We start from the raw sequence: 18,552 nt of genomic DNA on the forward strand, positions 1-18,552 counted from the left end.
TAGAAACTCCTCATAAATCAACCCATTTCAAAAACTGCACCCCTCAAAGTATTCTAAACGGCATTTAGAACGTTTCTTAACCCTTTAGGCGTTTCACAGGAATTAAAAGCAATGTGGAGGTGAAGTTTAGAAATGTACATTTTTAAAAAAAAAGAAATTCATTTTACTAAAAAAAATTCTGTAACAGAAGGATTTACCAGAGAAATACAGCTAAAATGTATAACCCAGATTCAACAGTTTTTATAAATATCCCACACATGGGCCTAGTGTACTAATGGACTGAAGCACGCCTCAGAAGCAAAGTAGCACCTAGAGGATTTTTATTAGATATTTCAGATTACATGTCAGGTTACAAGAGGTGTTGCGATGCCGAAACAAAAAGGAAACGCCCCAAAAAATACCCTTTTTTGGAAACTACACCCCACAAGGAATTTATCTAGGTGTGTAGTGAGCATTTTGAACCCACAGGTGTTTCATAGATTTTATTAGAATTGGGCTGTAGAAATGAAAAAAAAATAAAAATAAATGTTTCCCCAATAAAACGTAGAATGTTTTTATTTCCACAAGGACTAAAAAGGTGAATAAAAGCACCCCCAATATTTGTAAAACAATTTCTAACGAGTACAGCAATACTTCATATGTGGTCATAAAGGGCTGTTTGGACACACGGCAGAGCTCAGAAGGGAAGGAGCGCCATTTGGAGCTCAAAATTTAGCTGGAATGGTTTGCGGAGGCCATATTGCATTTGCAACGCCCCTAAGGGGCCAAAACCCTGGAAGCCCCCCTCCAAGTGAGCCAATTTTGGAAACTAAACCTCTTAAGGAAATCTACGGGCATAGTATGCATTTTGACCCCAACGATTTTTTTGCATTCGAAGTAAGCGGTGAAAATGAAAATCTTAATTTTTTCCAATAAAATGTAGGTTTAACATATTTTTTTTTATTTCCACAAGCTCTAAAGAAGAAAAAGCACCCCAACATTTGTAAAGCAATATCTCCCGAGTATGGTAATACCTTATACGTGGTCATAAACTGCTGGACATATGGGAGGGTTCAGAAGAAAAGGAGTGGTATTTGCCTTTGAGCGTAGATTTTGCTGGCATGGTTTGTGGACGCCATGTCGCATTTGCAAAACCCCTGATGTACCAAAAAAAAAAAAAAAAAAAGTGACCCCATTTTGGAAACCCCTAAAGGCCAAGGGGTGTAGTGAGCATTTAGATCCTACAGGTGTCTTTCAGATTGATACGCAGTGGATGATGCAAAGTGAAAATTGCAATTTTTCCACTGATCTGCCATCTCACCGCTCAATATATTGTGCCCAGCTTGTGCCACTGGAGAATCTTACCCCATGAATTGTTAAGCGGGTTCTCCCGGGTATGGCAATGCCTTACATGTGGACATAAACGGCCGTTTGGGCACACTGTAGGGCTTAGAAGACAAGGACCGCCATTTAGAGCGTGTATTTTGCTTGGTAGTGTTTTTTTTGGGGTTTTGCTGGTATTTCAGTTTATAATGTGGGGGTGCATGTAATCTGTGCAGAGTACATCAGGGCATAATAAGAGGGTATAATAATGGGGTGAATAATAAAACTATCCATAGGATGTGTGGCACGCTGTGAAGCAAGCCGTTATGCACAGGCCAGTGTCGCACTGATAAGTGGTGTCCTTTCTTATCCTATTGTAACACTGACCCTTTTAGGGATTTTTCCTCCTTTGTAGTTTGGGAAATTTTGCTGGGAAAGTGTTTCCCTGGTAGAATACGGGTGCCTGCGCTTCCAGCAGATGTGCTATGTCCCTTCCCTTCCTAGTTCCTAAATACTAGGTTCCTGAAACTGAAGGAATGTTCACCTCCGGCCTGCACATCGGAATGTTTTTTCATCACCACATTACTAGTGCCATAACTTTTTTTATTTTTCGATTGATGGCTTGTTTTTTTGCGAGACAAGCTGTAGATTTCATTGGTAACATTTTGGGACACAAGATTTTATGATCACTTTTTATTTTTTTGCAAGAGGAAATGACCAAAAACAAGCAATTCCGGAATTTTTATTTTTTTTTCCGCCATTCATCGTGCACCATAAATTACATGATAACTTTACTCTGTGGGTTGATAGGATTACGGCGATACCAAATTTTTTTACAAATTCATTTTATTCAAGATATTGCAAACAAAGTATTATGGCAATTGGATAAGATTATAATAACAGTAATAGCAATGTGAGCATAAAAAGAAAAAACAGCAGGAGTATACATATATACATAACTAGGAAATTGTAATGACGGGGGTGGGGAGACAGACAAGTGAGCCCTAATCTACCCACCACTCAGTCCCTGCCTACTTGCAACGACCCGCCCTAGGCGACGGGGTACAACTGGGCGACTGTCCCTACGCTCAATAAGTGCACGACAGACAAACAGACAAGGGTACACAGAGCTAGGGGGAGAAAGGGCAGTTGCCCACGGCAAAACCGTGAGCAACAAGAGAAGTGAACAAGCCGAGTCAAACCAGGAGAGTACGAGGTGCCAAACGCAGAGCAGGAGAGTAGTCAGCAAGCCGGGGTCAATATGAAGCAAGGACAATGGTACAAGAAGCTGCAGCAGGGCCAGGAAAGCAAACGAGAAGAATCACAAGCGAAGGAGGAACAGGAAAGGCAGGTATAAATAGAGAGAGGGCGGAAGCTAGCTCCGTCTGGCCAGGCTGTGCTAGGTTCTCCCACTCCTAAGCCTGCCACCCTGAGTGGTGGAAGATGGAGTCAGTCTCACAGACATAGAAGCAGGTGCAGACTGATTATCTATGGGCGTTAACCCCGAAGCTGTGCCTGGCAGATCCTTTACAGAAATACAATTTATTCAGTCACCAAATCACACAATGAAATACAAGGATACATACAAAATAATTTCTTAGATGTTAAATGTAAACAAGTGAACAGAACGAGTCGCCTATGTCGCATTTCAGAGCAATCAAGGAAGTCATGTCTCAGCTCATTAACCCCTTCAGGACACAGCCTGTTTTGGCCTTGTGGATGCAGGTGATTTTTTCAAATCTGACATATATGTTAGTTTATGTGGTAATAGCTTGGGAATGCTTTTACCTTTCCAAGCGATTTGGAGATTGTTTTCTCGTGACATATTGTACTTTACGTCTGTGAAAAAATTTGGTCGATAAATGCAGTATTTATTTGTGAAAAATACCAAAATTGAGAGAAAATTTGCAAGAAATTGCATTTTTCTAAATTTGAATGCTTGCAAAACAGATATTAATACTACACACAATAGTTACTAGTTAACATTTTCTATATGTCTACTTTGTTTGCATAGTTTTTTGAACGTCCTTTTATTTTTCTAGGACGTTACAAGGCTTAGTACTTTTCAAGAAATTTCCAAAACCTATTTTTTCAGGGACCAGTTCAGTTCTGAAGTGGCTTTGAGGGCCTTATATATTAGAAACTCTCCATAAATCACCCCATTTTAAAAACTGCACCCCTCAAAGTATTCAAAACAGCATTTAGAAAGTTTATTAACCCTTTAGGTGTTTCACAGGAATTAAAGCAAAGTAGAGGTGTAATTTACAAATGTAATTTTTTTTTGCATAAATTCATTTGTAATAGAAAAATTTCTGTAACACAGAAGGTTTTACATGAGAAACGCAACTCAATATTTATTACCCAGATTCTGCAGTTTTTAGAAATATCCCACATGTGGCCCTAGTGGGCTACTGGATTGAAACACAGGCCTCACAAGCAAAGGTGCACCTGCTGGATTTTGAAGCCTCCTTTTTATTACAATATATTTTAGGCTCCATGTCTGGTTTGAAGAGGCCTTGTGGTGCCTAAACAGTGGAAACCACCCCCCCCCCCCAAAAGTGACCCCATTTTGGAAACTACACCCCTCAAGGAATTTATCTAGGGGTATAGTGAGCATTTTATCCCCACAGGTGTTTTGCTGAATTTATTGGAATTAGTCTGTGAAAATGAAAATCTACTATTCTTCTGAAGAAACAGACATTTTAAATTTTTGCAAGGAATAAAAGGAGGAAAAGCACCCCAACATTTGTAAAGAAATTTCTCCTGATTACGGCAATACCCCATATGTGGTCATAAACTTATGTTTGAACACACGACAGCCCTCAGAAGGGAAGGAGCACCATTTGGCTTTTGGAGCTCAAATTTTGCTATAATGGTTTTCGGTGCCATGTCGCACTTGCAACGCCCTGGAGAGACCAAAACAGCGGAACCCCCCCCCAAAAGTGACATTCACTATCAGAATCCAAGCGAGTAAATGCCTCTTCAGCGGTATATAACTTGCGTGCCATTTTTTTTTGTTAGTTTTTTTTTATAACACATTTTTGTAAAAATTTTAATAAAAGTAACAAAGAAAAAGTCCACTAATCAATTGATCAATACATTTATAAACGACCCTAACAATCAATTAGTATCTAGAATTAATAGAACTGTGAAATATAGGAATACATTATTTTATCTAAATGTGTGTGTGTGTATATGTATATATTACTTATACATACACTACCGTTCAAAAGTTTGGGGTCACCCAGACAATTTTGTGTTTTCGATGAGAACTCACACTTAAATTTATCAAATGAGTTGCAAAATGACTAGAAAATATAGTCAAGACATTGACAAGGTTAGAAATAATGATTTTTATTTGAAATAATAATTTTCTCCTTCAAACTTTGCCTTCGTCAAAGAATGCTCCATTTGCAGCAATTACAGCATTGCAGACCTTTGGCATTCTAGCTGTTAATTTGCTGAGGTAAAATCGGGAGAAATTTCACCCCATGCTTTCAGAAGCCCCTCCAACAAGTTGGATTGGCTTGATGGGCACTTCTTGCGTACCATACGGTCAAGCTGCTCCCACAACAGCTCTATGGGGTTGAGATCTGGTGAGTGCGCTGGCCACTCCATTACAGATAGAATACCAGCTGCCTGCTTCTTCCCTAAATAGTTCTTGCATAATTTGGAGGTGTGCTTTGGGTCATTGTCCTGTTGTAGGATGAAATTGGCTCCAATGAAGCGCTGTCCACAGGGTATGGCATGGCGTTGCAAAATGGAGTGATAGCCTTCCTTATTCAAAATCCCTTTTACCTTGTACAAATCTCCCACTTTACCAGCACCAAAGCAACCCCAGACTATCACATTACCTCTACCATGCTTGACAGATGGCGTCAGGCACTCTTCCAGCATCTTTTGTTGTTCTGCGTCTCACAAATGTTCTTCTGTGTGATCCAAACACCTCAAACTTTGATTAGTCTGTCCATGACACTTTTTTCCAATCTTCCTCTGTCCAATGTCTGTGTGCTTTTGCCCATATTAATCTTTTCCTTTATTCTATAATCTTTTTCTTTGCCACTCTGCCCAGAAGTCCAGCATTCCGGAGTCGCCTCTTCACTGTAGACGTGGACACTGGCGTTTTGCGGGTACTATTTAATGAAGCTGCCAGTTGAAGACCTGTGAGGCGTCTATTTCTCAAACTAGAGACTCTAATGTACTTGTCTTGTTGCTCAGTTGTGCAGCGGGGCCTCCCACTTCTCTTTCTACTCTGGTTAGAGCCTGTTTGTGCTGTACTCTGAAGGGAGTAGTACACACCGTTGTAGGAAATCTGCAGTTTCTTGGCAATTTCTCGCATGGAATAGCCTTCATTTCTAAGAACAAGAATAGACTGTCGAGTTTCACATGAAAGCTCTCTTTTTCTAGCCATTTTGAGAGTTTAATCAAATGTAATGCTCCAGATTCTCAACTAGCTCAAAGGAAGGTGTTTTATAGCTCCTCTAAACAGCAAAATTGTTTACAGCGGTGCTAACATAATTGCACAAGGGTTTTCAAGGGGTTTCTAATCATCCATTAGCCTTCTAACACAGTTAGCAAACACAATGTACCATTAGAACACTGTAGTGATGGTTGCTGGAAATGGGCCTCTCTACACCTATGTAGATATTGCATTAAAAACCAGACGTTTGCAGCTAGAATAGTCATTTAGCACATTATCAATGTATAGAGTGTATTTCTGATTAATTTAATGTTATCTTCATTAAAAAAAACTGTGCTTTTCTTTCAAAAATAAGGAAATTTCTAAGTGACTCTAAACTTTTGAACGGTAGTGTATATAATCAATTGAATCTTTACAACTAATCAATTGTTGAACGACTAATAATTAATACCTTTATGAACGACCCGAACAAATCAATTATTTGACATGTAGAATAAAATTATTAATTTATATGAATGTTTGTATATATGTATTACGTGTGCGTATATCTATACCACATTATAGATATATATGTAATTTATTAAATCACAACTAAATTATGACAACTCTAATAAATAATACATTTATGAACAGCCCTAACAATGAATCAATGTATTTAGAATTTACGTGTAAATTATATGAAGAGATTTATATAAGTATACGTGTGTATGCATATATATTACATGTACGTATATATCTATATGATGTTATAGATTAAGCACAAGAGAAAGAAAGAGTCAGAAACTATCAATAAATGTAAATTTGCCAAATGGCATAGAAAAATATATATTTTATTGGACAATACAAGTAACACGATTAAAAATAGACTACAAATCAAAAAAGACTGTATATCTCCAAAAGTATGGGAGAGGAACATGGGTCATAGAGGTAAATACCCCTTGAAAAAGCCATCCACGCGAAACGCGCGTTGGGGTTTCTCCACTTCTGGGAGTCACCATATTCCTGGAACGATATGGGTCAGTACTAGCGGTGTTTCTTTTGCAACCTTAAATATACGACTATTGATTGATACATTTACTTCTTTAAGCTTGCGATAGGTTTAGTTGCTAAACACTTATGTCCATTAATGTCTACTTAGACAGCAGGTTTTGTCGTACTGAGATTTTCTATGCCTAACTACTAGGTTCCTTATCTTTTTCATGCCTGTTACTAGACCAATCGCTCTTTGCTGATATGTACCGGTATTGTGTATGGTTATAATTAACCCTCATTTTCTCTGTATCTATCGTTTGCAAATCGTTTAGAACCACTGTTATAAACTAACAACCACTGATATAAACTGTTGTTTGTATTGTTTTACCTATATGACCCATGTTCCTCTCCCATACTTTTGGAGATATACAGTCTTTTTTGATTTGTAGTCTATTTTTAATCGTGTTACTTGTATTGTCCAATAAAATATATATTTTTCTATGCCATTTGGCAAATTTACATTTATTGATAGTTTCTGACTCTTTCTTTCTCTTGTGCTTAATCTGATATTTGGAGTTTCTATCATTACTGGGGAGTCGAATAAATTTAACCGCACTTGCTGGCGACTTAACCCATAGACTGTACAGTCCCATGAGACATATGTTTGACATGATGTTATAGATATAACATCCCTAATTATAAATTTTTATTAACAAATTTCAAATATATGTCTATATATAATATATATTACGTGTGTATACATATATATATATATATATACATACACACATACATACAGTATATAAATATATATATATATATATATATGTGATTTTATAGATATATATACATTATAAGCCCTAATTAATTAACTGCTCTATCTAAACTATCTACCTAACAGACTACCTAAACTATAACTAGCTGCCTACACTAAATTATGTATGTGGAGGTGGTTTTTGTGTCTTTTTCACAGTTGGTGTGTCTTTATGCGAGACACACAGCAGCTGCTCGGCACAGTGCTGCTTCTCTCTCACTGTCTCAGAACGATCTGACAGGGAGGGAGGAGAAACATTGTAACAAACAGCACGAAAGTTTGTTGCTGCAACAAACTTTGCTGTGAACACCAGGATAGATTTATCATGGTGATCACGTCATCAGGACTGGCACCAATCCGGTCCTGATGTCTTCTCTCAGCACTAATGCTGCTAGTAGCAGCGTGTGCTGAGAGATTCAGGGCATAGGGAGAGCGCTGTACACTCTGTTCTGACACCACGTAGATTAACGGGCTGCAGGACAAAAGCCCAGCACTGCAGCCCGTTAATCTACGTGGACTGGTCGTGAAGGGGTTAAGAAGTCAAGGAATTAAAGTGGAATTACAGAGAGGGATTCATCATTAGGTATGTCAAAGGTAGTGAACTACTGAGCCAAGATCTTATGAAATTTGTCAGGGCACCCTCGGTGATAATATACGAATTGCTCGTAGGTAAGATTATTATTAACAAGTGACTTCCATGATGATACTGATGGAGAAATATCCGCCATCCAGTGCATGGCTATAGTTATCCTAGCTAGAAATAAAGATTCTTTAAAAACAAAATGAAAAAAGTGGCAATACCAAATTTATATTGTTTTTTTCATGCATTGCAGCTTTTAAAAATATAAATCACTTTCTTTTAAAAAAAATTAAAAAATAAAACATTTGTTTTCTGTGTCGCCATATTCTAAGACCCATAACTTTTTTTCTTTTTGCTTGGTCAAAGCTTTATCAAGGATTTTTTGAGGGACGAGCTGTCGTTTTGATTGGTACCATTTTGGGGTAAATGTGATTTTTTTTGATCACCTTTTATTCCATTTTTGGGGGGAGACGTGACCTAAAAACAGCGATTCTGGCGCTTTTCATATATATTTTTTTTTAACGACATTCACCGTGCAGTATAAATTACGTAATAGTTTTATAGTTTGGGTCGTTACAGACACGGCAATACTAATTCTTTATAGGTTTTTTTGTTACGTTTTTTCAATAATAAAAGACGATTTAGGTTTTAACTTGAAACGTATTTTTTTTGACAACATTTTTATTAACTTTTTTTTTTCTCCCACTAGGGGACTTGAAGGCCTATACCTCTGAGCGCTATTCTAATACACTGCACTACATACATAGTGCAGTGTATTAGAGCTGTCAGTCATACACTGACAGCAAGCCCATGAAGACCTGCCAGAGGCGGGTCCTCATAGGCGTCCGTACAAGGCAAACGGAGGCCATCGTTAGGCCTTCGGTTGCCATAGCAACCATCGGCACCCCAGCCAGTGCATCGCTGGGGTGACAAGTGGGTAAACACCCCTCAGATGCTGCGATCTCTATTGAGCCCTTACAGCAGGGTGTTAGCTGTAACTTACAGCCCGCACTATCACCACGACGTAATAGTACTGTGCATTGCAAGAATCCCTTCCCGACAGCACCGTATATATACGGCGGATGTCAGGAAGGGGTTAATATGTGCAGGTAGGCCTACAAGGGTAGCTGTATTTAAACTCAAAATGCTGTTAAAAATATATATCTTTATTTTAACTGCACTACATACTATATTTTAAATTTAAAGGGACCTTCTAGGAAACCTCCCCCCCCTTCCCAAACGTTATATTACCCTGGACCCTACTGTTCCACAGAGCCTTCATACGGGCAGTTCCTTCAGCATGGTAGAATGTTCTGGTCCTGAGCAGCGGATGTCATTAACTGCCCAGAAGCCTGTAGAAGAAATAACTGCGCTGCTTGAGATCTAAAATGTGCTTCCGGGCTGAAGGAGGCGCTTTTATGAATACCCCCATAGATCTCTGAAACGGCGGGGATCAGATGAGTGGAGGTGAACGTCTTCTCCCTGACAAAACTTGCATTTCCAGCCTTCTGGATAGCCAAGTGAAAGAGCTATTCAGCACATTCAAAATAATTATATTACATATACTGTGAAAAAATAAAGCATAACTACTGGTGTAAGTTTTTAACCCCGTCACGACTACCATACGGCTATATACGTTCCAACTGCCGATGCCCCTTGCAGTTGCCATGTGTATAAACGTTGACAGACTTGAACGGGGTTTAATCAGTGCAGTGCTGCTTCCGTGTGTGCAGCGCTGCACTCTCATGTCTGCCAGGGCTTTAAGAGCCCCGGACTACACCCCCCACTGTAGATAGCACAAACCCCCCCTGCAGATAGCGTTACCCAAGCTCCCTCTAGGAGTAGAATCCCCGGCCAGCTCTCTGGCTGGGGATTCCCCTCCTAGAGGGAAGCCTTCGACGTCTCTCCATCCTCGCTGTAAATCGTGCCCCCCCTGTAGATAGCACTGGGGATTCCACTACCGGAGAAGCCCCTGGCTTGGAATCAGGGGACGCTGAAGCAGGGAATTCCACTTTTAGAGAAGGCCCCTAACCTCACTCGCCATATATGGACAGAGACATCAGGGGCTCCCTCTAGGAGTGGACTCCCCGGCTAGATGCTCCCCCGCTACAGGGAGCTACAGTGGTGCTATTAACAGGAAGGGGGTGCCAATTACAGGGGGGGGGGCTGCTGCTACATACAGGGGGAGTGGCACTATCTACAGGGGAAGTGGCGCTATCTGCAGTGTTATTGCATCACTAATTACATGCGCACTGTTGTGTTTTCAGAAGGCTGCAACAAAAAAAAACGAATAAAATTAATAATTTTTTTTAACGTTCATGAAAAATGGATGGCAAATGTCGGTGAAAAACAACGGTCAGACGGCCGGGAAATGGATTAAAATTTTGAGTCATTGATGCAAAACAACCATGAAAAACTGACAGTTGATCGGTTAGGCCTCATACACACGACCGTAAAAACTCCCGTTATTACTTGTCGTAATTACGACCCGTAATAACGGGCTCATAGACTTCTATTGGCGACGGGTGCCTTCCCGTTTTCTCACGGGAAGGTGCCCGTGCCGTTGAAAAAGATAGAACATGTCCTATTTCAGGCCGTAATAACGGCACGGACAGTCCATAGAAGTCTATGGAGCTCTCGTAATGACGGGTGGCTACATGTGTGCACCCGTCATTACGGCAGCGTTGCTAAGCGACGTCAGTAAATAGTCACTGTCCAGGGAGCTGAAAGAGTTAACTGATCGGCAGTAACTCTTTCAGCACCCTGGACAGTGACTACCGATCAGTATAAACCTGTAAAAAATAAAAATAAAAGACGTTCATACTAACCGAGAACTTCCTGCTTCCTCCAGTCCGGTCTCCCGCCCGTTGCCTTGGTGACGCGTCCCTCTCGACATCTGGCCCGACGTCCTGGATGACGTTTCAGGCCATGTGACCGCTGCAGCCAATCACAGGTCAATCACACGCTGCAGCGGTCACATGGACTGCCGCGTCATCCAGGGATGTCGGGCTGGATGTGAAGAGAGGGACGCGTCACCAAGACAACGGCCGGGTAAGTATGAATTTCTTTAACTTTTATTACAGAAAGGGCTGTCCCTTCTCTCTATCCTGCACTGATAGAGAGAAGGGGCTGCCGATTAGTGCAGTGCTATTTTGCCGTCAAAAACATGCCCGTAAATACGGGTGGAATGTGGGTGACACCGGACCCATATTTACGGGCACGGGTTCGTAAATACTGGTGCAAAACGGGTCGAATACGTGTGACACCGGACCCGTATTTACGTGTGCATGAGGCCTTAACTGCCCTTTTTTTCACGTCGTGTGAATATAGCCTTATAGCCCTCTTATCTGCTCACAGTGATGCAGGGTGACAGTGTGGATAAAGAAATATATATACAAATTTTTATTTTTTTCCATTTTTTTGTGATTTGTCTGCTCATAATAATGAGCCTTGTAAAAAAGTAAAAATAGTTGTAATATTCAAAGCGGTTGCAAAGATATTATCGTTTAACCCCTTCCTGACATTTGTCGTAAGTATACGACATGGAAAGCCAGTGCTTCCCGCAAAATGTTGTATACTTACGACAAATGCTTGGCACCGGCTCAGAAGCGGAGTCAGTGCCATCATCCCCGGATGTCAGCTGTATGACAGCTGACATCCTGCTTTAACGGCGGGGACCAAAGTTAGCTTCGATCCCCGCCATTAACCCCTTAAATGCAGCCGTCAAAAGCGATGGCTACATTTAAGGTGTTTGCAGCTCATCGACACCCCAGCAATTAAATTGCCGGGGTGTCGGAGGCTGCAATGGCAACCGGAGGCCTAATACTGGCCTCCCGGTGTGCCTAGCACAGAAAACTTTCAGCCCCCGCCCGGAGTCGGGGCCTGAAGGGCTTCCGTAGCCGCCGGCTCAGGAGATGAGCCGGCATCTCGGCGTCATCAGCGGTGGATATCAGCTGTATGTTACAGCTGACATCCACCTGTAACGGCAGGAACCGGAGCTAGCTCTGATCCCTGCAATTAACCCCTCAGATGCTGCGATCGGATGTGATCGCTGCATCTTTGTGGTTGCTAGCAGATCGGCAGTTATGCCCTGCAATCGCACGACTGCAATTATGACACCAGGAGACCTAACAATGGCCTCCTGTTTGCCATTACGGAAGCCGATTAGGCCCCACTCGGAAGCGAAGCCTAATCGGCTTGCTGTCAGTGAATGACTGACAGATCTAATACATTGCACCACGTAGGTAGTGCAATGTATTAAAAAAAAAAAACTCTTGACAGTTGGACCTTCAAGTCCCCTAGTGGGACTAAAGTGAAGTGTAAAAAAAAGTTGTAAAAAATTGAATAAAATAAAACACAAATCGCCTTTTTTCCCTTATCAAGTCCTTTATTATTGAAAAAAAATTAATAAACCATACCGTAACGGCCTAAACTATAAAAACATTATGTTCTTTATTCCACGCGGTGAACGGCGTAAAAAAAAAAGTAAAAATCTATTGCCAGAACTTTTGTTTTTCGGTCACTTTGCCCTACACAAATTGAAACAAAAAGTGATCAAAAAGTCGCATGTATCCAAAAATGGTGCCTATAAAAACTATAGCTCGTCTCGCAAAAAACAAGCCCTCATACAGCTCCGTCGATTAAAAAGTTAAAACGTTATGGTTCTCACAACATGCCGACAGAAAAAATACATTCTTTTACAAAAGTAATTTGATTGTGCAAAAAGTTGTAAAACATAAAAAAGTGCTATAAATTAGGTATCGCCGGAATCGTACTGTCCCGCAGAATAAAGTGAACATGTAATTTTTAACGCATGGTGAACGCTGCATAAAAAAAAAAACAATAAAAAATAAAACTATGCCAGAATTGCAGTTTTTGGGTCACCTTGCTTGTCAAAAAACTAGGATAAAAAGTGATCAAAAAGTCGCATATACCCCAAAACGGCACCAATAATAAACTACAGCTCGCCCCGCAAAAAAACAGCCCTCATACCACGACGTCTATGAAAAAATAAAATTAGTTAAGGCTTCCATAAGTCAGGAAATAAAAAATATGCAGTTGTGCAGATTAGAGGGGAACATTTCGTCTGTTTCAAGAGGCGATTTATCGGGGCCCTAAAATTAGGGAACCAGGAAGGGTGGGGCCCAAACAGATCTGCTAGAAGCGAGGGTGCCCGTATTATATACCAGGAGAACACTTCCTAGCAAAATTCCCCAAACTGCAAAGGTGCGGAGTGTGGACCAAAAAGGGGATAAGTAAAGACACCATTTATCAGTGCGATACCGGCCTGTGCAGAAATGATTGCTTCACAGCGTAACACACATCTATGGATTATTTATGGTTTACCCCATTATTATACCACCTGACTATCCCCCTGATGTTCTCTGCCCAGCTTACACGTCTCCCCACATTATAAACGGAAACACCAGTAATACTCAAACAAAACTACCACCAAGCAAAATCCACGCTCCAAAAGCCAAATGGCGCTCCCATCCATCTGAGCCCTACAGTGTGCCCAAACAGCAGTTTACCTCAACATATATGGCACCGCCATATCTGGGAGAACCCTTTTAACAATTTTTGGGGTGTGTGTCTCCAGTGGCATAAGCTGGGCACAACATACTTCTGGGGCAAAATGAAGATTTTTACTTTGCACCATACGCAGCGCATTTATTTATGGTAAATACCTGCGGGGTGAAAATGCTCACTACACCCCTTAATAAATGCCTTGAGGAGTGTAGTTTCTAAAATGGGGTCACATCGGGGGGGGTTTCTTTTATTATTTCCCATCTGAGCCTCTGCAATTGTGAACCAATTCTGTGTAAATCGCCAAATTAGGCCTCAATTTCACATGGTACTCTTTCAATACTGGGCCCTGTCAAATGTCCAGGCAAAAGATTAGGGTCACATGTAGGGTGATTCTAAAACTGGGAAACACAGCATAATAATTAGAGAGCTGTCTTGCTATGGTGGCACAAGCTGGGCACCACATATTGGCATATCTATTGAAAAATCCAATTTTTACTCTGCAATATCGAGTACACACTAATTTATGCAAAACACCTGCGGGGGTTAACATGCTCACTACACACCTAGGTGAATACCTTGAGGGGTATAGTTTCCAAAATGGGGGTCACTTTTGGGGGGTTTCCCCTGTTTTAGTCCCACAGGGGTTTTGCAAATGCTACATAGCGACCAGAAACCAATGAAGCAAAATCTGTAGTCCGAAAGCCAAATGGCACCCGTTCTCTTCTGAGCCCTGCCGTGCTCCCAAAAATTAGTTTATAACCACATATGGGGTATTGCCATACTCGGAAAAAATTGCTTAACAAATGTTGGGGTTCTTTTACTGCTTTATTTTTTGAGAAAATGAAAAATTTTGCACTAAAATTTTTATTTTCACTGCCCAATTCAATTAAAATCTATGAAACAGCTGTGGGGTCAAAATGCTCACTACACCCCTAGATTAATTCCTCAAGGGGTGTAGTATCACAAATGGAGTCCCTTTTGGGTAGTTTCCACTGTACTGGTACCTTAGGGGCTTTGCAAAAGCGACATGGTGTCAAGAAACCAATCCAGCAAAATCTGTGCTCCAAAAGCCAAATGCCGCTTCTTCTCTTCTGAGCCCTGCCGTATGCCCAAACAGCCGTTTATGACCACATATGGGGTATGGCCGTACTCGGGAGAAGTTGCTTTACAAATGTTGGGGTTCTTTTTTTCCTTTATTTGTTGAGAAAATGAAACATTTTGAGCTAAAGCTACATCTTATTGAAGAAAAAGGATTGTTTTTATTTTCACTGCCCAATTCTAATACATTTTATGAAACACCTGTGGGGTCAAAATGATCACTATACCCGTAGATGAATTCTTCAAGGGGTGCAGTTTCCAAAATGGGGCCACTTGTGGGGGGTTTCCACTGTTTTGGTCCCTCAGGGGCTTTGCAAATGCGACAAGGCCTCCGAAAATCATTCCTGTTAAATTTGAGCTCCAAAAGCAAAAATGGCGCTCTTTACATTCTAAGCCCTGCCGTGTGTCCAAACAGCCGTTTATGACCAAATGTGGGGTACTGTTTTACTCGGGAGAAATTGCTCTACAAATGTTGCAGTGCTTTTTCTCCTTTAGTCCTTTTGGTAATTAAAAAAAATTAGCTAAACCTACATTTTATTTGAAAGACTGTCGATTTTCATTTTCATGGCCTACTTCCAAAAATTTCTGCAAAAAAAAAAACTGTCCGGTCAAAATGCTCACTATACACCTAGATAATTTCCTCGAGGGGTGTAGTTTACCACATGGGGTCACTTTTGGGGGGTTTCCACTGTTTTGGTACCACAAGAGCTCTTCAAAGCGGACATGGTGCCTAAAATATATTCTAATAGAAAGGAGTGTTCAAAATCCACTAGGTGCTCCTTTACTTCTGAGGCCGGTGCTTCAGTCCATAAGCACACTAGAGCCACATGTGGGATATTTCCTAAAACTGCAGAACATGGGCAATAAATATTGAGTTGCTTTTCTCTGGTAAAACTTTGTGTTACAAAAAAAATGGATTAAAAATAAATTTCTGCAACAACAAAAAATGAAATTTGGAAATTTCACCTCTAGTTTGGTTTCATTCCTGTGAAACGTCTAAAGGGTTAAGAAACTTTCTAAATGCTGTTTTGAATACTTTGAGGGGTGGAGTTTTTAAAATGGGGTGACTTTTTGGAGGTTTTTAATATAGAAGGCCCTAAAAGCCACTTCACAACTGAACTGGCCCCTGTAAAAATAGCATTTTTAAATTTTCTTGAAAATGTGAGAAATTGCTGCTAAAGTTCTAAGCCTCGTAACGTCCTGGAAATATAAAAGGATGTTCAAAAAACTATGCCAATCTAAAGTAGACATGTGGGCATGTGGGGGATGTTAATTAACGATTATTATGTGTGGTATAACTGCCTGTCTTACAAGCAGATACATTGAAATTGAGAAAAATTTTAATTTTTGCAATTTTTCACTAAATTTTGGTGTTTTTCACATTTAAATACTGAATGCATCGAGCAAATTTTGCCAGTAACATAAAGTCCAATGTGTCACGAGAAAACAATCTCAGAATCGCTTGGATAGGTGAAAGCATTCCGAAGTTATTACCACATAAAAGTGAAACATGTCGGATTTAAAAAATGAGGCTCTGTTAGGAAGGTCAAAAGTGACTAAAGAGGGAAGGGGTTAAAGAAGTGCATATCGGAAATGGAAAATTTTACCTGGACACGGGGTATTCAATGACCCATAGTCATGAAAGGGTTAATATTTTAAATTTTCTAAAGGGTCAAATTCTTACTAACATTTACAAATACAAAACACACTGGATAAATAATGAGCTATACACCTTAACCCCTTCCCGACCACCCCACGTAGATTAATGGGCTGCAGCGCTGGTCCTTGTGCCTGCAGGCCGTTAATCTACGCGTGCTCCTAACAGAGCACACAGGTGCTCCCCCGCAGCCCGGCATCTCCCAGTACAGGCTGCTACTAGCAGCATTAGTACTGGGGGAAAACATTGGGTCGGATCACAGCGGTAAAAAACTAACATTTCAAAATAATAAAATAAAAAAAATTAAATACATTCATAATTGGTATCGTCACGTCCATAACAGCCTGAACTATAAAAATATAATGTAATTTATCCCGCTCAGTGACGGTCATAAAAAAAACTATACCAGAATCGCTATTTTTTGTCACTTTCTTGACGGAAAAATTAAAAAAAAAAGTTATCCGATTTGTTCCCGTAGGGGCTTTGCAAATGCGACATGACACCCGAAAACCAATCCAGCAAACTTGAGCTCCAAAAGCGAAATAGCGCCCCTTCACTTCTGAGCCCTGCCGTGTGTCCAAACAGCCGTTTATGACCACATGTGTGGTATTGCCATAATCAGGAGAAATTGCTTTACAAATCTTGTGGTGCTTTTTCTTCTTTATTCCTTGTAAAAATTTATAATTTCTAAGTTTTAATGGAAAAAATTTAGATTTTCATTTTTACGGACGAATTCCACTAAATTCAGCAAAAAACCCGTGGGGTTAAAATGCGCTATACCCCTTGATAAATTTCTTGAGGGCTGTCGTTTGCCAAATGGTCTCTTTTCCACTATTTTGGCCCCACAAGACCTCTTCAAACCTGACATGGTGCCTAAAATATATAAAAAAAAATAAAAAAAAATGAGGGCCCAAAATCCTCTAGGTGCTCCTTTGCTTCTGAGGCCTGTGCTTTACCACATTAGCGCACTAGGGCCACATGTGGGATATTTCTAAATACTGCAGAATCTGGGCAATAAATATTGAGTTGTGTTTCTCGGGTAAAAACCTTTAGTGTTACAGAAAAAAAAATGGATTAAAATTGATTTTCTGACAAAAAAAAATAAAAAAATAAAAAAAAAAAGAAATTTGTACATTTCCCCTCTACTTTTCTTTAATTCCTGTGAAACACCTAAAGGGTTAAGAAACTTTCTAAATGCGGTTTTGAATACTTTGAGGTGTGCCGTTTTTAAAATTGGGTGACTTATGGGGGTTTATAATATATAAGGCCCTCAAAGCCACTTCAGAACTGAACTGGTACCTATAAAAATAAGTTTTGGAAATTTTCTTGAAAATGTGAGAAATTGCTGTTAAAGTTCTAAGCCTTGTAACGTCCTAGAAAAAAAAAGGATGTTCAAAACACAAAGCAAACATAAAGTAGACATATGAAAAATGTTAACTAGTAACTATTTTGTGTGGTTTTGCGATCTGATTTACAAGCAGATACATTTAAATTTAGAAAAATGCAAATTTTTGCAAAGTTTGGTGTTTTTCACGAACAAATACTGAAGTTATTGATCACATTTTTCCAATAACATAAAGTACAGTATGTCACGAGAAAACAATCTCAGAATCGCTTGGCTAGGTAAAAGCATTCCCAAGTTATTACCACATAAAGTGACACGTCAGCTTTGAAAAAAAATCGGCTGCGTCCGCAAGGCCAAAACAGGCTCAGTCGCGAAGGTGTTAAAGGGGGGTTATCCGAGGACCAAAAATTGCATTGCAATAATATATTTATGTGAAACGAAGTAACTTACTAATGTACTTTAATTTAAAATTCTGTACTAAATGGCGCAGTTTAAACCTCGTGAAATGTTCCCAGAAGCCCTGGAGCTTTTCTAATAATGAGGACGCTCCGACACAGCCCCACGTGACTAAGGGCTTGCTTCATGTGCTGTTCGTGAAAATGACCGCAAGGCTTGAGTCCCGAGCAGAGAATCAGCTAACGCTTTGCTCAGGACTCCAGCACTGCTCCCGACGTCTATATTTGGTCAATTCAGGGGTTTCTGATCGCTGGAGTTCACGAGCAGAGCATCAGCTGATGCTTTGACTGGGGACTACAGCACTTCTGCCAACGTCACTGTCCATATATGGACAATGACGTCTGCAGCAGTACTGGAGTCGCCGAACAGAGCCTCAGCT

At 40.3% G+C, this 18,552-nt stretch overlaps 1 protein-coding gene across 6 annotated transcripts in view; it reads right to left on the bottom strand.

Moving 5' to 3' along the window:
• The window catches only part of NF2 (NF2, moesin-ezrin-radixin like (MERLIN) tumor suppressor), a 184,580-nt gene that overhangs the window by 124,689 nt on the left and 41,339 nt on the right, over nt 1-18,552 (bottom strand). The gene's annotated exons all lie outside the window — the stretch shown is intronic.

Source organism: Rhinoderma darwinii, chromosome 1, assembly GCF_050947455.1.
Source record: "Rhinoderma darwinii isolate aRhiDar2 chromosome 1, aRhiDar2.hap1, whole genome shotgun sequence".
Lineage (NCBI taxonomy): Eukaryota > Metazoa > Chordata > Amphibia > Anura > Rhinodermatidae > Rhinoderma > Rhinoderma darwinii.